Raw genomic sequence first — 22885 nt, 5'->3', positions numbered from 1 at the left:
TTCATTCAGTAAGATTTTGCAAAGTGCATACTATATCATAAATGTTCAATCTGGTGCACTGGACTGGCTCAATGTACCTCTTATAGTGCGTTTTTTAAATTTAAGACTGATTTTTGTAGCCTAACTGACATGAATATAATTAACCCTAGTTCTAAAACTGATTATAATTATATGATACATAAATGCCAATTAAAACTTTCTCTTGAAATTTAGGAAGTTTTTGTCAAATGTAATCATTTTCTGATAGAAATCACTGATAAAACAGTAACACTTAATAACTATAAAACAACTATAAAAATTATTCTCTTCCTTTCCTCATCACAAAATGTTCTTCATTTTGATAAGTCCTAAAATAATTTTAACACATTCTAAGATATCTTAAAATTCAAGATTTAAGACAAATAAGCAGATGCTTATTCCACATGGAACTCTTTCCTGTGCTTGTTCCTTTCCAGCATCCTTTTTTTTGAACAGAAAATGACTCCAATCTGACTAGAACACCTGAAACCATCGTTCTTTCTTAATTGGTGCAAAATAAAAGGAGGGATAGGAATCATCAAATGTATCTTCAGCTTTACTTTTGTTTGTAAGTTACTGAAAATATATATCTATTAACTTAAAATGAACACACACACATACATGCATATGCACCAGTCCTCCTTCCTTCCTTCTTTTCTTCTTTCTTTCTTTCTTTCTTTCTTTCTTTCTTTCTTTTTCTTTCTTTCTTTCTTTCTTTCTTCTTTCTTTCTTTTTTTTTCTTTTCTTTTCTTTCTTTCTGTGTTTGTCATCATTCATGTATCAAATATCCATTCTATGTAATACATAAAATACAGCCATTAGATAGAATCAGTCTCTTTTTCTCTCTCTGTCTTTCCACATGTTTTAGCTATTTTTAGAAAGTTGCCTTCAAATTATAACTGTTATTTGCAAATTTGCAACATTATTTGTTATTTGCAAATAATAATCTACAACAGATTATTAGATTTCTTCCTATGATGCTTATTACTTACAATTTTGTCTTGATAGTCAAAGATTTCTGATTGATCTTCACTAAAAATGAAACAAAAAACTTTAGTTACCATTATAAACCTCAAATAGTGTTTCTCATTACTTTTATTAAAGATTTTGTAATAGTACACATCACTTGAGTATTTACTCACAGTTGAAGATCCACTGACATGCCGACTTTTGGTTGTTCTGTTTGTGTTGAAAAATCTGAATGCATGTGTTTCTGCATAGCTTAAATCATTATTATTCTCTATGAATCCACCAAAGCATGTATTAAGGTAGATTTGCCAAGGAATAATGAGAGCTTTTTTGCTATAATAAGACCCACTCCATTAAAGAAAATGCTCATTAGTAACATATTTGTTTGTGCCTTGAGTGAGGACTACATTAGGAATCATTATTTCATTTTGGAGCAGATGATGTATGAAACACTCCAAGAAAACTTCAAGCCATCATCATTTGGCCTAATCCAAGTGATTCCAAAAGCATTTTAACATCTCAATTTTATATGTAATGGACCAAAAAAAGAGAAATCTTGTTTCTTATTTGCAAACCTGCTGTGATCAACTCCCTACAGTCACCAGAACTGAGGAAAATTGGCCAAAAACACCCTTTTGAAGATAGTGAACTGAGGTTGGCTGCCATGAAGGTCATTACCACATACAGAGCAATTATTATGGATGGCTCTTTAAAAATTGGGTCCTAGTGCCACTAGCATAGATGAACTCTAGACTGAATAGATAATTTGTTTAGCATGCTTATTCTTTTTTTTTTTTAGCATGCTTATTCTTAAAAAATTTTAGGAAGTAAACATATCTGAAACATGACAGAAAAGAATACATTTTCACTAAATATCATTAAAATCATTTTAAAATTACTTTATAAAAGTAACATTAATTTATTTTCTATTTTCTATGTTGTTTATTACTCACCTAACTTCACAGCAACCTCAGGAAGTAGGTGCAATTTATATCACTGTTTTACTGTCGAGGAAAGAGAGGGTAGAAAGATTAAATACCTTGCCCAACCTCTCAAGTGAGAATTCAAATTCTAGAGGTCAGGATCTTAACACTAAACAATAGATATACTTATTCTCCTCAAAAATAAAATCAGATTTGAAAGTATTGAACAGATCTAAAGCTAAAGACACCTGTTGATTTGGGGATATGAGTCTGGAAATGTAGAATGAGATCAAATCAGTATTTGAAAATAGATCAGTATACCAAATTATTGTCTTGTTTTAATTTTAGATTAGTAGGTAGGTAATACTACATATATTACTTAATTTTTAAAATATTTTTCTATGTTCTTTACTCTTTCTAAAACTAATTTGGGAGGCAGAGAAAAGAAAACAGTGCCTGGACATAGATCGAAAAGGGTGGAGAAGAATAAGTAAGGATCGTGCTAAATTTAAAAAAAAAAAATTATCTAGGTCAGCTTCCACTTCCAGCCATATGGGCTAACAGAGAACAGATTAACTTCCCATCTGAATGAACCAAGAAAAACAAGAAAAAAAAATATGTGAACCAACAATTTTCAGGATACTGGATATTAGGCAATGAAAAATGGTGATCCCTGAATAGTGAGAAACAAATGAGGTGAGCCTTAGAAAATGGAAGCAAAGATCAGATGGGAGAAATAGCAAGATGATAGATTAAACATAATCATATTACTAATCATATAAAATGTAATGGCTGAAACCCACCAACTGAAATGCAGAGATTGGATTGAAAAGCAATATCTAATTATATGCTGCTTTTAGAAAAAAAAACAAACAAACATTTTTTTAAAGATACCCATAGGTTAAAATCTAAATGATGGGAAAATATATACTGTGGTCATAGTCAAAGAAAGCTGGACTTCAAAAAAAAAAGAAAAGAAAAGAAAGCTGGACTTCATATAAAAATATCAAAGTCAATTTCAGAACAAAGATCATTTCATAATGATGAAAGGGTTAGTTCTTCAAGAGAACTTAACAATCCTGAACATGCATGAACCTAATAACAGAGTTTCAATATCCATGAAGCAAAGTTTCTGTAAGGGGAAATAGGCAAGCTGACAACTATAAACCATTCATGACTATAATCAAATATGTCAGTACTCTTCTCTCAATAATTTATAGAATGAGTAGGCATAAAGTCCACAAGGGCATAAAAATTCTAAATTCCAAAGGCACCTGGGTGGCTCAGTGGTTGAGTGTCTGCCTTTGGCTCAGGTCATGATCCCAGGGTCCTGGGATGGAGTCCCACATCGGGCTCCCTGAGGGGAGCCTGCTTCTCCTTCTGCCTATGTCTCTACCTCTCTCTCTCTGTGTCTCACATGAATAAATAAAATCTTTAAGAAAACAAACAATGGAATTGATAAATATGAAGCAATTCTTTGGGGCCAGCTTCTTTTTTTATTTTAGATTTTATTAGTATTTATTTATGTATATATTTATTTATTTTAAAATTTATTTGAGAGAGAGAGAGAGAGAGAAGTACCAGGGGGAGAAGCAGAGAGAAAGAGAGGAGCAGACTTAACGCTAAGCAGTGAGCCAACATCTATCTGGAACTATGAGATCATGACCTGAGCTGAAGGCAGATGCTTAATTGACTGACCCTGGGGTCAGCTACTTTATTGGTTAGACATCTGTTGTTGGAAATGTCATCAAATTTATGGAATTCAAAAATATGTATGTTATTTTTTGAAATATACTCAAAAATAAAATCAGATTTGAAAGGAAGTAAACAGATCTGAAACCTAAAATCAGATCTAAGCAGCTTATCAGCTTTTATATTCCTTATTAGTTCTGATTTCATGGGCTTATTGAAATCCTGTTTTTTTTTTTTTTCAAAAGAAAATAAACAGAGTCATTTAAGGGCAATAATGTGAAAAATCAGCTAATGAGAGTTTTTCGATTTAAAAAGTTAACTATGATATTAACGTGAAATCTAATATAGAAAAAAAGAAGACTAGACAGAAAGATCAGACTCATGTCCTTTGAAATAATCCAGGTTGGAAGGAAGAGTGGAAAAGGGAAATTAAAGAAATGCACATGATGGGGAAAAAAATCAAAGAACTACTTAGACATGTGTACTAATTACTTAACCTGGAGCAGCGAGTATTGGAAATACTTATTATGTATATTATTGGAAATATCAAGTGGATTTCTGATTCTAGAATAAAAGAGAAAAGGCAGAACCTAAGATGTAAGTTTGGAGGTTGTCTGTCTATATCTGCCGTCTGTTATATTGAAAGTGGATGAGCTCACTAAGAGGTTATGAGTAGATAGAAAAAAATAAGTGGTGTGACTTGTAGGCACCTCAATGTTAAAAAATCAGAAAAGAGAAAAAAAAATCTGCAAAGAGTATTGTCCTTGAAGACAAGTATATTTATAGACGGGAAAGATCAACTGTACCAGATGCTACAGATATGACATACAGATACGTCAATTAGAGCATAAGTAGAGAATTGGATTTAACCAGGTTTGGGATTTAACCAGCATAGTGAAACAAAATAAACAGAGTTGCTAGTATTTGGCAGCTATGGAGTTCTACGATCAGATCTCCCTTAAGGAAAATTATCTACATGGAATATTGATTGATAACCTCCAGTTGCCATACTTCGATCCACAGCAGTGTATATACCAAGCCAAGCTTCTCCTGGCTTCCTTCAGCCAATGACTGAGCATGATGGGTTTGCTATAACTGGACTATTCCTGATTGACACAGGTTCCTTTTATGAGCTACTTTTGTTTGGAGCCTTCCCCATTGGGTTGATCAAGAATTTCCTAGATGGAGAAGCCATTTGAGACTTTCCCTATCCAATCTTTCTTCCCTTTCCTCCCAGGCCTGCACCATAATGTAAAGGGTCTTCTTGTCTACTCCTGCTCCCCGTGACTTCACCCTTAAACAATTTTACCAAAAAATATTCTGAATATCTAATCTCTTTTTCTCATCTGCTTCATGGAGGCCCTGAACTGATAAAGTTGTATGCAAAGATATCGTCAAAATAAGAGATAATGGAATCAAAGCTAAGTATGATAAAAACAAATCTATGAGGTGACAGTAATAAACAGTGTAAATTTAGTAGTATTAATGATTTTAGGCTCTTGCAGAATCAAAGGACTATTGAGATTAGGATATTAGAAATGGAAAACTGGAAATAGAGGATCTGCTAATTGATGAGTGGGGCTCTCAAAGTTTAATTATGAAGATGCAATTTGTCACTAATGTTATGATGTATAATGCATAATCATGGGCGTGAGTGGCTAGGTTGGAATGAAGAAGGAATTGCAAGATCTGAGTTTTGAAATTTCCATCTACATGGATACTGAAATCATCAAGAATTATCAAAGTAGAAATTTGGGGAATTAGACATTGGATGGGTTTACTCTGATGACTTCAGATTCAATGATGTATGATTCGAGAAAAAATAGAAGTTTCTAAAAGTAACACTGGGTTGACAAATTGAATTTAAATAAAATATTTTTAAATATAAGCATGTTGAAACATACATACATACATGCATACATACGTATATGCATACATACATACATACATACATACATACATACATAAAGTAGCACTAGGGAGTAAGACACAGATGCTGCTACTAGCAATTTAAAATCAATGAAGTGCACAGAAAAGCCCTAAGTACAGTGTACTGCAGTATTTGGGGCAGAGTAATTGATTTTAGGGCATTCTTGCAGAAAATGTCTCAGTGTATTAATATAATTGAAGATCCTAGCTGAGTAACTGTTCTAAACTGTATTATCTTAGAATCTATACACTCAAAATCTACTCTCAGATTATATCTTTTATTCCTATTTTGATAAAAAATTTAACCCTGTAGTTATAAAAAATGATTTTTTCAATATAAAGAATTAATACAATTAATACAACCCACACAGAGCAGTGTATTAATGTATTAATTACTAATATCCACAGAGAATTCAGGTTCGATTAAACATCCTCATTAAAGAGTAGTTACCCAGAAGCAATCATATCTATCACTATACTGAAAGATACTTGATTTATAGTTCACTGTCACATTGTAAGGATAGTTAAAAAAAAAAAAAGAGGACAAAGAAAAATATTAATAAAATATCAAACATCACCTAATTAGTAATATTTTATAAATGATTATATATTTTTGTCATTGTGTGTATAGGGCCTAAATGTAAATAAAACCAAAAGAAAAATAAAGTTTTAGTTGAACTAGTAGAAAAATGAGCTCCAAAGATAACAAATGAAAAAAAAAATGAAAACAATGCAAACCAATGATTGATCCTTGATATTTGAACCTTCCACCAGTAACTACCCCAAGTTGTACATATATAAAAAAGCACTACTATTATGTATAATTAACAACACCATAACACTGTATAGTAAAAGGAGGAATATCTGTCTTATTGTATCTGTATCAGAATATTGAAAGGGTATCAGGTAACTGTATGCTCCTAACCATCCACACTCTATAGTCAATCAACCTTGAAGATTTTGTTCCACCAAGAGATGCTTTCCCACCGTACCTCTGTACATATGCCTCACAGGCCTTTCTCTATACTTTTATAATTCCCAAGCATGCCACCTTATCTTTCAAATTTTACCCCAATATCAATTTTTCTTAGAATGAATGTCAAAATTTAATTTTCCTCAGCATGTGCTCCATAGTTGCTTGTTTGCACTTTTTGTTGGAAGTCTATTGACTTTTATTATAGTAATACACTTCAGTGACTGCTCCCTTCGATAAGATGTACAGTTCAGCCGGAAAAATATCACAAGCTTGCTTATGTATGGAAGGGAAAAATAAATTTCCCTCTACACTTCTAGGTTCTTGGCAGAGACACCTCTGGTAATAAAAAGAGTGATTAACGGGAGAAAAGCATATTTAATTTTATTTCATATATATGGGAGTCCAGAAGATATGAGACCCAAAGAAGTGACCAAAGTAGACAGCTTTTATACTTTTTTGACAAGGAAACAATAAATTTGTGCAGAATTGACAAGACAAAGAATTTTGAGGTTGGGGTAGTAAATTAGAGAGGAAGGAACAAGTAACAAGGTTTGTTTACGTAGCCTCCTGAGCTCCAAATTCTCTCTCTCTCTGGTGGCACAGATGTCTCTTTTCCTTTTCATGATGTTAGGGCTCCTTTCACACGGGAGATTTATTTCCCACATCCAGGGAGAAAAAGGAGGTTCAGAGTGTCCTTGCATGGATTATTTATTATGTAACTTTAACTCAAAATAATCAATCTGCCAGAGTGGTACATTCTGGGGTGATCTGCTTTGAAACCCATCATTTATATATTACAAACTAGAATAACATCTGACACATAATGGATGATTAATAATTGTTAAAATGAATACTTAATTTTGCCTTTCTCCTTTTTATTTTGCAAGACCAAGAGATACTACAAACAGAGTGAATTTCTCCTCTTCTAGCATGTTAAAATAGTCTCCATCTCAGGGCTTTTATACTTATAATGTTCTTCCCCAGTTTCCTTGTATGGCTGGCTCTTTATCTTTCACTCTAGCTGTACATCTATTACCTTAGAACAAGTTCAGAGACAAATCCTGATCATATAAATTACAGAGATCATTCAAGCTATGTAATAAATTTCATCATCAAGCACCAAGTTTCAAATCGATTCTTAAATTATAAGCACTAAGGGTTCTTCTTCTTCATAATTGCACTCTCTGTGACAAAGTTCAGAAATATCTATATAATAGGCCCCCCTGGGTGTAAGTGATAATGATCTCATAGTCCTAGATGGTCTACTTCATGGATTATTTTGGCACCATTTTAATTCCATGCAGATTTTCCTCCCTGATCTACCTCCAATATGAACTTCCATTAACATTCCTTTAATTATTCTTTGTCAAGAATTTTCTGATGAATAATGAAATAATTTTATTATTAGCCTCAGAAAAACTTGATTAAAAATGTAAGCCAGTGTCACAAGTAAACCAAACATTTTACCAAGCCAATTTTCAATAAAATGTCTATTTTCTTGTTTTTTATTTTTTTATTTCTTATTCTTAACAAGTCAATTTAGAGAATAGTTCCAACAGTATTAAGTGTTGATCTTAACTCTAAAATGAGCCAGGATTACAAGTTTTCCACCAATGAAGTATAAGATTGGAAAATATGTACCAATATCCCTTTGGCTTACTACAGATTTTTCTGTGGAATTACGTATTGGTGATTGTTCTTTATTTATTACATATAAATGAAGAAGTAATTAATTTAAATTCAGTCAAGTGAGGTTAAAAAAAAAAAGACAGGAAAATGTAGATTTTCCTCCACTTATATTAATGTGCTCTATGTATGATTTCAGGATATTTAAATAATTTTTATTTGATAAGCATTATCTGGATTTTTTTTGGTAATGATAGAAAAGCTATATAAGAATAACTATATCAGGGAAATTAGCAAACTAGGATATTAAAGGGGTAGCTGTACATTTTGACAATTACTATCACAGAGGATAAATGGACACCTGTACTAATATATGGCAACAAGATCATGAAAAATCAGTTCTGCTCACTCATATCATACAGCTTATAACTTTATTGTCTCATTATCAATAATATTCCATCTTATGTTTGAGTTTTTCACATTAGCTTAGTACAAAGTAAAAGCATAATACTATAATAAATTAAGTCTTATTCCTTTGATAAAAAGAGTCAGTTGATACAGGTAGGTAAAATCCTATTGGTAATTCTGTACCTATCTGGGTATGTTACTTCTTCCTTTGTTACCTGTATCAACTATTTACATTTCTAGATGTCTTGCTTTTGTAAATCTCTCTCTCGTCACTTTTGAAATGAAGATGCTCTATCTCAGAAAAACTGTCTTGAAATTTGCAAATTTTAAAAAACAATCATAATAACTAGTATATTATAGAAGTTTGTTTTTGTGATTTATTCATACTAGTTTAACAGAAGAGGACTTTTCTTACTGTAATAGGATTTAATTCTTAAGAATAGTGTACTTCATAAACTATAAATAACATTAAATATTCAAAATAAGTACTATTGAAACCATATGTGCTATTTAGGGGAAATGAAACATTTTTGAAAGTATAATTATAGAGAGTGCTTTTTTCCTTTTATGTTTTAGCTTTCTTCTACTTGTTTTGCTTTGAGTTAAAAAAAATGCTTTTGATCATATTCCTTTTGTAGGGTTTTGGAAGCCTTTGGAGAGAAAGAGTGTTTTGCTGGTGAAATCATTTATAGGAAACTAGTATGTGAATCAAAATAGTGTTGCACCGGTTCCCATTTTATTTTTCTGGCCGGCATTTCTGAATTCAGTAATATGCAATTATAGTAACTGCCAAAATGAACACTAACTCAATAGAAATAAGAAAACAGGCCTGGTGTTCTTGCTTCTGAAATGTAATTACATAACTGCATCAAGAAAATAAGAATCATCATGTAAAAAATACGAAAGCTAAGCTAAAGGGGAATACTGGAAAATTTTACGGTAGGACATAAAGGCTATTTGGATTGTTATGTGTAAAACAGGTCAACAAAAAACTGTTCAACATAATATCTGTAAGTATCTCCGAATTGCTCTTTTCACACCGTTGTGTGTAGGCTTTCTTAGAAAGACAGTTTTGGCCTGGGGTGAAGAGATAGAGGAAACATTTTAGAAGGGTTCTTTAGTTTAGCAACCCTACATCACTTACCTCCCATAACCTAAACCTAGGAGTAGGGTTACCACCCACACAAAATTTGTCTTCTCCCTTGTGTTGGCAACCTGTGTAGTTTGCAGTTTCAAGGGCACGTCCGGATTCTCCTAGCACAGACATTAAAGGAAAAAATCATTCAATCAATCAATCAATCAATCAATCCTAGATTTCCCCAGGAATTGTCTCAGCATTTATGGGAAAGAATGAGCTCCTACTCTAGCAATTCATGAACTATGAACACCCAATGATTTTATGATGTCACACCTCAGAGGATCACCCATTCTCCCCAGTGTGCTTCTTGTTCTCCCTGAAGAAGGACTGCCCTCAAGAGAACTATCTGCTCATGAAGTAAGACCGATCAGATATATGAAATTAATTCTTATTTACTCTTTAAAACAATTTTGAGTGTTGACTAAAATAATTTCCTTAAAAAGCTAAAGAAAAACGTGAGTGTAAATATTTTCCATACTTTATAAACTCTTCCAAACAACACAGTGGAAACAACACTTTGTTTTGAAATTAGGCCCAGATTATAACCCATCATCGCATTCCTTATTCTGGGTCATGACTGGCTAGTGAGGCTAGAGGTGGATAAGACACCATAAGTCCTATTTGCTTACATTAGCATAATATTCAAAATAGGGCACTGTGGAGACTTACAGAGCTATTTAAAAGCATATGAAAATTACCAATTCTGGCTCTCTTCCACGAATCTAAAGTGCCTCCTAAAAGCTCTGGAATCAGAACCTTACCACATTAGAACCACTGCCTATTAAAGCATAAATGTTTTTATTTAAGATGACTCAGCTGATTGTACCTTCAGAAAAAATTTTTTTAAACTGGAATTTTATTTTTGTGTTAATTGTCCCATTCTAGCTATATAACTTAAACTGGAGAGAGTTCCATATTCTCTATTTTCCCTTCCAAATAAGATCATTAAAGACATATATATTTCAGAAAAGAGCTTTTGTCTGCCTTATAAATTACTTACAAGGATTGCTCTATAGATTATTTTTTCCTTAGAAAACCATTCATTTCATCTAAATATTTTAAAGGATTGCCATAAATTTATGTACAAAAGACTCTCACAATTTCATCTTTTTTTCTATCTGAATTTATTTTCTTCTTTTTTTTTGTTTTTTAATGTTGTCTGTGTGTTTAAGTGATCAAACATGCCAGTAGTTCTTTTTTTTCCCCAAAAGATTAGCATTGAGTTTTACTAAACAATAACTAAAATTTTCTATTCTATTTGAAAGTATATTCTTTTGCCTTGAGTTTATTTTATAAAAGAAATTCTCCTAAAATAAATCTTTTGTTAACATTAACCAAATGCAAACTTTATACATTTTCTTTTTTAATTTCCACATTTTCTTGAATTAATCTTATTGCATATGTAATATTTCTATCATTAAATAATAGTATGAATATTGATTCTCTTCTTGTCCAAGAGTTATTTAGAATAGTGTGTGTTGACTTAATGGTGAAATAAAACTTGGGCTAACATTTCACACTTTAAAAAAGTATCCAATAAAAGTAGGCTTTTTCTTTTTAAATTATCTGAAACTTCTTTTAAAATTTGATACATGGAAGCTATTCATTAATATTTCTGTAAATGTTTTAAAACAATGAAAATGCTGGGCTTGTGGATGTATGGTCCCATATACATCTATTTGTTCAAGATTTTCAATTGTGTCAATCAAATATTCTTCATTCTATTATTTTGTTGCTGTTGCTTATTCAATTTATTTTTTCTGAAAGAAGCATGTTCAATTGATTTATTTTAATAGTAGTTTTTTTAAGATTTTATTTATTTATTCATGAGAGACCTAGAGAAAGAGGCAGAGACACAGGCAGAGGGAGAAGCAGGCTCTGTGCGAAAAGCCTGATGTGGTACTCAGTCCCAGGACCTGGGATTATTACCTGAGCCAAAGGCAGACACTCAACCACCTACCCAGGTGCCCCTATAGTTTTTATTGCTATATCCTATCTTGTCTACTTGTATGAAGGTCCGTGAATATTATGATCATTCTAATACCCATCTCATCCACAGAGGTGTTTACTTTTACTATAATTCATTATAATCGTTAAGATTTTTGTCTTTTAACACTGTCATTGTTGCATGAATATGACTTCCTCACATTTACCTCACATATTACCCCAAAATATTTTACATTTCATTTTTCTTAATATTTTAGAGATGTGTGGTTTCCAGCCATTTCCAAGCATGGTTCTCCAGTTCCTGTCTGTACTCTGAGTTCCCATCTTTCCTTGGTTGTGTTATCAATATATGGTTAATACACTAGTTTAGTTTTATGATTCTATAGTGGTCACAGCACATTAGGAGTAGATGTGGGAAGCACAGATATTAGAATAGTAATTAAAGATATGTTTTACTCAAAAAGAATTTATGTCATTTTGAGAAAGTATATATACATATATATGATTAGTCATGTATTTGGGATACAGCACAGATAAGAATTTACCAAAATATGTTTTATTTAACATTCAAACTTTGATAAAAGTGATCATTCTATTGTGGTTTTCCATGACCTCTTGTTTTTTTAAATTGCAAACCAATATACACAGCAATCATACATTTTCAGAAATTTTGTTTCCTTCTTTTCATCCAGTTCCTGGAAAAGTGCCTGGTAGATAGTAAGAGATTTTAGAAAAAAAAAAAAAAGAATTAATAAACAAATTAAGAGGTCTAAAAATACTAAATAATGGTTGAAAAAGTTTAGGTAATCTCTATGCATGGAGAAAAGTTCATATCAATAATGATATCCCTATCTGAACTGTTTAATTTCTTTGGGGTATATTTAATGTGATAATTGAAAATTGAAATGCATTAATGATACTCTATTTTTATTGTATTTATAGACAGAAAAACAAAATTATATGAAGAAAATTGATTTAATGTGTGCCCTGAGCTTCTTTTTCCTATTACAACAGACTTTCTCTTGACAGAAGGAAAAGTTAAAAATGATGAAAAATTAATATCCTTTTGACAATGACAGTATATTCTTATTTCTATCACATCCTTAAATGTCCTGATAAACTATAGCTTCCATAATACTGTGAGAGTTGAGTGCCTCTTTAAACATACTATAAATTTTAAAATATATAAAAACTATAGTAATTTTCTTCCTGAGCTTCCTATTTTTAGAATTTTAAATAGAACATATAATTCTAAAGTTACTACTGGTCTGATTTAATACTATTTGCCTTGATTTATATAACAAAACTTAATATGATGTTGAAGTATAGATTTTTTTTAAAGGGCTCTACTGTGTTTTGCTTCAAAGTGTTCTGTTCTCTCTGTACTAAGCCTTTTGGCTTAATGTTAAAGATCTTATTCTCTCTTGGACCCAATTTAATCAGAATTTTACCTGCACTACCCCAAGAGAACTCTTTACCAAGGTCACCATTGGCTTCCATATTATTAAATCCAACCATCAGTTCACAGTTCTCATCTTACTGTCAATAGATTTGACGTAGGAAATCAGCCTTCTATTTTTACCTAGACCTAAAGAATTTTTTGTTTTTTCTTGAATTAACCCCTACTTCCCTGCCTGCTTCATTCAGTCTCCTTACTTTCTCCACCTCTACTCAACTTCCCAACGTTGGCAGGGTCCAGGGCTAGGTATTGATTTCTCATCTCTTCTCAATCTAATACTCACTGCCTCATCCAGTCTAATGACAAAGGACCACCTTCATTTTTATTTCTAGCATGAATTCATCCCTCAATCCAGTCTAATGTATCCAACTCTTTAATTAGTATCTAATGTTATATGTCTAAAAGATACCTCAAGAAAAGATAAATAAATAAATAAACCCTCACAAGAAGCATGTCAAAACTAAGCTGATCTTCCTCAAACTTACCTTCCTGCTGTTGTAACTATTATGATTAATGTCAGCTTTGTCATTTCATATGCTCCATTCAAGAACTTTGGAATTTTTTTGGCCAGTCTTTTTGTTGCATCATCCAGGCACTATATTAGAAATTCCCAATATCTGTATCTTCCAAACATACCCATAATTCAACCACTTTATTCTATCAACTCCAGTTGCTACCATTATGGTCCAAACCATGGTGATACATCATCTGGATCACTAAAATAACTCATTATAGAACATTGATGTGTGTTCACCCGTGCACTCTTATTGTTTCTGTCTACAACCAGACAGATTCCTTAAAAATCTAAATCAAGTTATGCAACCCCTCGCCTAACAACCCTGCATGTTGGAAAATACTTATGATGGCCTTCAAAGCCTTATATGATCTCGCCCTCTTGTTACCTCTCTAGTCATTGTTGACTCTGCTCCAGTCACACTTGCCTTTGGACTGATCTTGAAACATGCGTAGGGCACTAGCATTAGTTATGCTTTTTGCGTAGTGAGTTCTTTCCTCAGAAATCTTTGTGACTCAAAGATCACCTTCTCAGCATTCTCAAAACAAGTCACTCTATTCAAAATCACAAATCATTCCCCTTTCCAATACTCCTAATGCCCCATGACACTAATTTGCTTCCACATGTTTATCTTATAAAAATTTTTTAAATGTGGTCTACAGCACTCAGGAAGTCCTTGAAAACTTTATAGGTCATCTGTAATGCCAAATTATTTTTATAGTAATATGATATTATTATTTACCTTTTTCACCATGTCATCATTTGCATTAATGATGCAAGAGCCATCAAATCAAGGGATGACACTTCACTGTATTTGTGGACTAGCAGGCCACATGTACTAGTATAGTAGTCACTGTATTGTTCACCACTATGTACCTATAATTTTTTGAAAGCTACTTGCACTTAAGAATGCTCTTGACAAAACAATAGCAATAATTAATTTTACTGTATCTGAATCCTAAAATGCACATCATTTTATATATTCTGTATGAATTGGGAAATGTCCTTAAAACTCTTCTACTGTATAAAGTTTATTAAACCAAAAGCACTTTAGCAATTATTTGTGATGCAAGCTGACTGAACTAGATACTTTTTAATGAATATTTTTACTGGAAAGAACAAGTGACTTATAAACTATACTTATTCAGACTTGAATATTTTCAGATATTTCTGAGGTACCTAGGATCTCAAGGGTTCACTTTTTTAAAAATTTTATTTATTTATTCATGAGAGACACAGAGAGAGAGAGAGAGCCACAGACACAGGCAGAGGGAGAAGCAGGCTCCATGCAAGGAGCCCAGCGTGGGAATCGATCCTGGGTCTCCAGGAGCATGCCCTGGGCTGAAGGCGGCCCTATACCGCTGAGCCACGTGGGCTGCCATCATGGGTTCACTTTTTATTGGCAAACTGAAACCATAAGAATGGGAATGGTGTGAAAAGAGAAAAGTGGGGTCACTCAAGCAGTCAGTTATCTAGTTACCCAAGACTTTATAAAAAGGGAACTTCATGATGGAACACCATGATTCCTCACCAGTTGTTTTGCTATTGCCTATTATATGGCTGGCAATATGTTTATTTGAGATGAATGTCTTTGAAACAGTTGGCTTGACAGTAGAAGTGTAATATCATACACTAATAATCAAAAAGCCTAATTTTAGGCACTAACAATACATTATCAACAATACAATTCAAGAATTATTTAGAGATTTTATTTATTCATTTTAGTAGAGAGTGCATACACAAGTGGAGGGAGGGGCAGAGTTGAGAGAGAAGGAAAGGGAAGCAATCTCAAGCCGACTCTGCACTGAGCATGGAGCCTAAAGCAGGAATCCATCTGAAACCCTGAGATCATGACCTGAGCCAAACCCTGAGATCATGACCTGAGCCAAAAGTCTGATGCTTAACTGAGCCACCTACGTGCCCCAATATGATTGAAATTTTAAACAAAAATTAGAATTTTGGAAAACTTGTATCAGTGTCTTAGTACTTAATGGCTCTTCTTGGGCACCTGGGTGGCTCAGTCAGTTAAGTGTCGGCTTTTGGCTCAGGTCATGATCTTGAGGTCCTGGGATCCAGCCCCACATCAGGCTCCCTGCTCAACAGAGATAATCTGTATTTTCTTAATGGTCAGGACATGAAATTACAAAATCATGCATATTTGAAAAATCCGTTCAAAGTACAAGAACTACAAGTGGATTTTAATGTAAGAGTAAAATGAGAATTCATTTGATACAGTTTCAGATTCCTCACTGCAAGCAAGCAAGCTCTAAGAAACATAATTAAGGAGTGTTGGTGTCATATCGAAGAAATATATCCACAATCACCTGAAAAGGTTGTTAAAATGCCCCTCTCTTCCAACTACATGACTTCATGAGGCAAACTTTTCTTCATTTTCTTCAAGGAAAACTACATATCACAGTAGATTGAGTGAAGAACCAGATATATAAATCCAGTTATTATTTAATCAGTCAGGTATGTAAAAAAGTAGTTAAATTTGCAAAAATGTGAAAATGTCACTCTCATTATTTTTATATTTTGTGTTTGAAATTATAGGTTTTTTTCCATTAAAATATGTTGTTAATCTATAATAAGTTATTTATTGCTACTTTTAAACAAATACATATTCTAAAAGTCTATTCTAATACCTTACATGGTAGATACCAATAGATGTCATCAATGGACAAAAGTTTTTTGTGATCTGTAATTATTTATGACTGTACAAAAACACTGAATATAAAGTATTTGAGAATAACTCTTCTGATATATTATTATTCATTTGTATATTATGCTTATTGTATCCTCACCTATATCAATTATTTATTGTTCTATGACAAACCACCCAAAATCTTAAAGGTTTAATCAGCAACTCTCTATACTCTGAATCAGCAGAGTATTTCTGCTCTGTCATCTAAGCTGGGTCACTCATGTATATGGAGCTCTGCTTTGAGGGTTAGCTAGCATTAGAAAATAAATTTAAAAAGGAATGAAATTTTTACATTTTTGCTTGCCAATTTATCTGCATTACATAGGAGAATGCCCTTCTTATGGTTGACAGTCAATAAATATTTATAAAACAACAAAGAAAATGCAAGAGGTGTTAATATAATAGAAATTAAGTGTCATATCATTGTTTTCTTGGACATTGAAATGCATTATCATTTGCTGGATAAAGGTTCCTAATATAATTTAAGCTCTTTGAAAATCAAACTAAACTTGGCACCTCCTAAGGCCTTGGTATACATTTGTTGTATTAATAAACATCACCTCAATGAATGAAAATAAAAAATATTTTTTAAATAGGAAAATTAATATGAGATTTAAATAATTAATTGCTTATTTCTATGCCTATCTGATGTTAGTTAATACTTCTGAGAAGAATAATTATGTAGGCAAATATCTTAGAGGAAAAAATTAGAGTACAAAATATCAAATTGAAATTATATGAAATTTACTAAAATAAATTTCTGATCAAATATATAATAATAATATATTATTATCACTTCTGAATATGTATCGGCTTTGCAGCTCTTCTTTCCTCAATTACTTACTGAAAATAAAATTTACAACAGCGATTTTCATCTTCACCTAAAAAAAATGGCATGCTTAATAATTCTAAATGTAGTAGAGAAAGTATATGTTCCTTTTATTATAGAAATCCCCATAAACAATATTTTCTAAATCATCATGCATGCCTTAGGACCAGTAGAAATATAGACAGAATTTTTTAAAGATGAGAATTACAAAACATTCTTCTTGCCTAAGATTACACAGTGGGCAATGATAAAATATGCTTTGTCTAATGGCCTCTAGGTTAGATCTTGCCACTTATCTGGTGCAAAGTCTTCAGAGATCCAAAAATGGTGTGGATTTTTAAAAAAGTATTCTTAGGTGAAATATAATGGTGATAACTGCCCTCAGTTCTTTATAAAGTATCTATCATAGAGAAGAGCAATGAAATTGACCTTTCTGGGACTTTTGGATAGCTTCTGTATTAGGAAAAAAAAATACAGTTCAGGCCTTAAGTTTATAGTTAAAAGCTCAAAAATGTGTAGGTTAACTCAAAACAATGATAATTTTCATTCATGAGTTGAGCTATTCAATCCAAGAGGTAATATTTGCATGTTCTAATAAATAGGGATAAAATGCAAAATTAAAAATCAGACTTAGTCTATAGATCAGAGAAAGTCATCTCATCATAATTGTATTCTTTTGATACCTGCTAGTTGCCTAACATGAGCAATTTTGTGCAATATTATAGGAAAAGAATCAGAAGATTATTGAATCTCCTGGAGAGAAACAGCAGGAATCTTATCTAAGCTATTCTTGATTGTTCCATTTTCTTGAAATTTTACTCTTGCAGGAAAAGAATACTTTCCCAATTTCACATTTTCTTTTGCAAATCATTTTAGAGTTAATAAGCATAGACCATTCATATATATTAGTTCTCAGGCTATATTACTTTATACTGCTATTAATAGAAGGAGGGAAAATAAAATAGCATGTGATTACTGTCATTTTTGCTTACAAGATGCTTCTAAACACAGAAGATTTAAAACAACTTACTATGCTAAAAGAATTTTAAAGTAATAAAAAGAGAATATATAAACTAGGCAGAAAGTCATTTGTAATTTTTAGAAATAAGATTAAGGGGAAAATATACTTTATAATATGGTTTATATGTTTTCAATAAATTGTATAGTCCTAGAATATTGTTTATTTATAGGTGTATTTATATACACAACATGATATGCACACTTGCATGTGTACACATGCACTACATATTCTTCTCTAGAACACAGAAGTTATAGAGTTAAATATTAAATACAGTAACAATAATTGAAATAGAAAAACAAAATGAAGAATAAAATGTGTGATTTTATGCCTTTCATATATTTCATCATGTTTCTTTATATAACAGCAGTGAGTAGAAGAAGTTCATGTAATGTAACTCTAATAAATTTCACAGGCCCAAAAAATGTCTTGTGATTTTTTTTGAACTTTGCTTTTAGTCATATTTTTCTCCTCACTCATCCTACATAGCACAATTTTATCTCCTTGAAGCCTTCTTTGATCAATCTAGAGAGCAATAATCTCTTCCATCAATGAACAACTATAAGACTTTTAGTCACCTTCACTTATTTCTACATATAATACTGATATGACACTTTTGTATATTTGTGTTACTTTTGTCTCACTTATTCATTCACTCAATAATGCCTACCACATTCTGGTTACTGTTGGGAATACAACTTGAACCAAAAAAAGATCTTATAGTCAAGGACTTTTCTTTATACTTTAGACAAACTATAAAAGAATAATTATTTGTGTCAGCCTATAAGGGGTGTAAGCAGAAAGCAAGTAATGTGTAAGTTCAGGTGCTATTTTCTATTGGTAGCCTAGGAAGGCCTTTCTGATCAGATGCCTATCTCATCTGCATTATGGAATTGTCACATACTTGTCACATAATGTCTGTGACTTGTATTTCTTTATACAAACTCTAGAATTCCTAAGAATTACTGGGAACGCCTATAGCCATTGATAACATTTACAATAATTTCCTTCCACTAAAAGGAAACAGCACTTCTGGTCTCTCTTCATTCAACCTCTCACACTGGCATATATTCATTTTAGGATCATGATCCTACTCAGGCATAGGTCTCTATTTTTTCCTCTCCCCTTTTTCTTGGGAGCCAACTTCTACAAAAAGCATGCACTCTGTTATTCTCAGCAATGTGGTGAAGACTCAATCCCTGTGAGAGAAGACATAGAATAGTTCTCCACTGTTATTGACTGAGAGGCTCTGTCTGTATTAGGGGTCTGTTATTAGGAAGACTACTAGCCAAAATATAAGCCACCATCTTAAATGACTATTTCATCATTCACAAATACTACATTTTGCTCCTAATTACTGAACTCACTTCTTTTATTTTTCAATTCATTTGGAATCCAAGGAAGAAGAGAAAGGTTATTCAAAGCACCATATGTAGGAATTACATAGAAAGAACAAGTCTAGAAAAAATAGTCTAGAGAAAAAGAAACAAAGAAATCCAAGGGTGCATCTTCTCAAGAAATCAAAACAATAGTTCATTTGACAAAGGGAGAATCAGGGAGAAACTCTCTGAAGTATTGAGTAAAGCTAAGAGATAAAAAAGTATGTACCTTTCGATATGGCACCATGGAAGTCACCAATAACTGGAAATGAGGGGCATCTGCCTGGCACCTACCTAACATCTGCCTTAGGCTCAGGTCATGATCTCAGCCCCTGCATGGGGCTCCCTGCTTAGCAGCAAGCTCCCTCTGTAATCTCTCTAGCCCTCACTCTCTCTCAAATAAATAAATAAACAAACAACTAAATAAAATCTTTACAAAATAGTAACTGTAAATGATAATCTCAAAGGAATGGAGAAGGGGGAAACCATATTGGTGTGAGATGAAATGTGACGGGGGCAGGGAGCAAGTGCCAACCACATGTGAGTATGAGTATGTGGCAGTGGTGCAGATGCTGAAGACTTTTGTGAAATTAAGAATTTTTCCTTTAATATAAATTTTTAGATTAATTGTATGCTAAAGTAAAAAGAAAGACCTCCATGATATGTGAAAAAGGGATCAAAGAAGAATTGGCATTTTCTGGAAGACATACTTTATCCATGGAAGAATATGGTTTCAGTCACATATGGGAAAGATGAAAAGGTTCCTCTCCATCTAATTTAATATCATAAAGTATGAACTGAGGATTTAAGCTGGAAGCAGAAGTAAAGGGGGCAAGACAGAATTAGAAATCTGGGCATATTAGGAGATATGTGTAATACCGTTGTTGAAGTTGGGGAAACAAGCTTCCAAGAGCTAATCAGAAAAACAAAGTAGAATTACTAGGTATAATGGAGGATCTATTTGAGTTTGCTGTGCATTTAATGTAACACTATTCTCAGCTCTTTGATTTATGTCAAGAATTCTCATTTGCAGTGAAGCCAACTTAAAAGCCTGTCTTTCTTCTGGTTCTGTTCCCCCCTCTTCTTCTTTAGAATCTCATCTTATCCTACCTCCTCTTTATCTTCTCCTTTATTCAATCCTTTCTTATAGAAATGGCCTTACTACCAATGGCGTCATTAAATTAGCTACCATATGTGAAAATATTTAGCAGTGTTTCTGACACACAATAGTTTAATTCCAGTTAACGTGAGGATTTTGTTCTATAGATGTAATTTCCTTTGAAAGCAAACTATTCATCTAACGAAGAGTGAATTCTTAACCAAGTGCCATGCCAATTCTTAAATATTACACAGAGACAGCTACTAATTAATTATATAGAAATTTATTTAGACAGACACCTGCCATATTTCCAATAAAAGCTAAGCACTTAATTAAATCTACGTGATGTTTTAGTAAATGGTATCTTTGAAATTCTAAACCACTAAATCAGAAGACTTTTACTAAATGAATAATAGCTCATTGACTACAAAGTAAGACTCCATGAAGTCCTTTAGCATAGCGTTAAAATTGAGAGATAAAATACCTGACACCAGAGAGAAGAGAAAAACAAATACATTTACATTATCACTTCATTTCTTCAGAAATTTTGCTAAATGAAAATTAAATCTATGTTAATGCTGTCCCCACAATCCATATTCAACTTTAATTAAACAAATATATTTGCAGACTTTATGTGTGGAAAGTTGTGGCAGAAACTGTTACATTTTCACCAGTATTAATTATTTTCTTCTTCCTCTTAAAATAGTACCTGCCAAATTTAATCTGAGCATATAGTTATAGAGAAGACATATCTTTTCCTGGATCCTGCTCAAGTTGGTATATCATTAACATTTTAGGTCATTGAGAAATGAGAGGGAATGAAAGATGAAATTCCTCTATTATAACTTTAAAGAAAGAACTATGTTCCAGTTGGCATAAACTTTGGAGCTGTTCAATGAACATATTTCCTTTTCTTCTCAGTGTACAGTTAGATTATGCTTCCCACCCCCCTTTCAGTCAAGTGTTCCATGTGCTACATTTAGAGAATAGAATGTTCTGTAAATGATCTGTGCCATTTCCACTGTTTCCTTAATAGCTCCCAAACTGCTACTTCATGGTTTTTACCCCTGCACCAGCTAGGAGACGATGAGCATGACAAGACTGGAATTCTCTTGTTGACAATAGTGAAATCACAAGAAATGGGTCTGGATCCTGGAAGAACCCCTTAGAAGAGATCCATCCACTGGGCGGAAACAACTGTTTAGGACTTCATGTGAATAAGAAATAAACTTCAAATAGTAAATTCACCGAGATCTTGGGGTTCATCGTTGAAGATATAAGCAGTACCTTCACTAAAAGTTCCATGGGCTTCTTTTCCCACTTCCGTGGGCTGAAATATATGTAAATATCAGTGAGCCAGCCTCCAACACCCTTAGAATGACAGCAACTGGGTCCCTCAGACAGAGTCACCTATAATTATGACATATAGAGTGATACACACACCTCCTACTCCTGGACACTTAATTAAGGATAGGGACATCTGGGTGGCTCAGTTGGTTGATTGCCTGCCTTTGGTTCAGGTCATGACCTCAGGATCCTAGGATCGAGCCCCACGTTGGGCTACCTGCTCAATGAGGAGCCTGCTTCTCCCCTTCCTCTGCCACTACCCCTGCTTGTGCTCTCTCTGTCTCTCTCTGCCAAATAAATAAATAAAATCTTGAAGGAAAAACAAGTGTTTATTTTCTTTGAGCCAATGTATTATGGGAGCTTTTCTTTAAAAAAAAAAAAAAAAAAAGATGTTACTTATTTATTCATCCGAGACACAGAGAGTAGAGAGAGAGACACAGAGAGGTAGAGACACAGGCAGAGGCAGAAGCAGGCTCCATGCAGGGAGCCCGACGTGGGACTCGATCCCGGGTCTCCAGGATCAGGCCCTGGGCTTAAGGCGACGCTAAACTGCTGAGCCATCCGTGCTGCCCAATGGGAGGTCTTCTAAGTTATTACTCTACACCATAAATCAGCAATTCTTATGAGCTAGCTGGCATCAGTGTCACCTGTAGTGTTTCTTAAAACATAGATCGCTGTTAAACAGGTATCAACACCCATGATGAAACAACAGATACAAACATAGCTTTGCGGAATATAGAGATTGCCTGTGTGACATTGTTTATCCTAATTATTAAAATGTATTTGTGAATAATAAATGAGGTATAAAAAATTAAAAAGCTAAATCTTAAAATATGGTTGTGACACTAAAGATGTTACACTTCAGTTACTCTTTGGTGAAACAGGGCTGTGCCCTATTGTTGAAAAGCAA

The 22885-nt window shown here is 33.0% G+C and overlaps 2 long non-coding RNA genes across 5 annotated transcripts in view; one reads left to right on the top strand and one right to left on the bottom strand.

Annotated features, from left to right (window-relative positions):
- The window catches only part of LOC112643182 (uncharacterized), a 36739-nt gene extending 14479 nt beyond the window's left edge, over nt 1-22260 (top strand). The window contains exons 1-4 of one of the 2 annotated variants that reach the window (XR_003125685.3): nt 9372-9551; nt 9855-10036; nt 15835-16071; nt 21665-22260. This is a non-coding gene — a long non-coding RNA (uncharacterized LOC112643182). Of the gene's footprint in view, nt 1-9371; nt 9552-9854; nt 10037-15834; nt 16072-21664 lie in introns of those variants that run through there. The other variant, XR_003125686.3, reaches the window with a different exon arrangement.
- LOC112643184 (uncharacterized) lies at nt 697-13919 on the bottom strand. 3 transcript variants are annotated; one of them, XR_004812774.2, is made up of 5 exons: nt 13571-13919; nt 9686-9795; nt 1941-1991; nt 1011-1050; nt 697-811 (listed from the first exon to the last, which is right to left on the bottom strand). It is a non-coding gene; the product is annotated as an uncharacterized LOC112643184 (long non-coding RNA). The 3 variants fall into 3 exon arrangements; XR_004812773.2 differs by lacking the exon at nt 13571-13919 and adding an exon at nt 10378-10423 and having other exon boundaries at nt 708-811; XR_003125688.2 differs by lacking the exons at nt 697-811; nt 1011-1050; nt 1941-1991; nt 13571-13919 and adding exons at nt 9365-9385; nt 10378-10423.
- Nucleotides 22261-22885: the final 625 nt, after the last annotated feature.

Source organism: Canis lupus, chromosome 38, assembly GCF_003254725.2.
Source record: "Canis lupus dingo isolate Sandy chromosome 38, ASM325472v2, whole genome shotgun sequence".
Lineage (NCBI taxonomy): Eukaryota > Metazoa > Chordata > Mammalia > Carnivora > Canidae > Canis > Canis lupus.
This window is presented reverse-complemented; position numbering and strand designations above follow the sequence as displayed.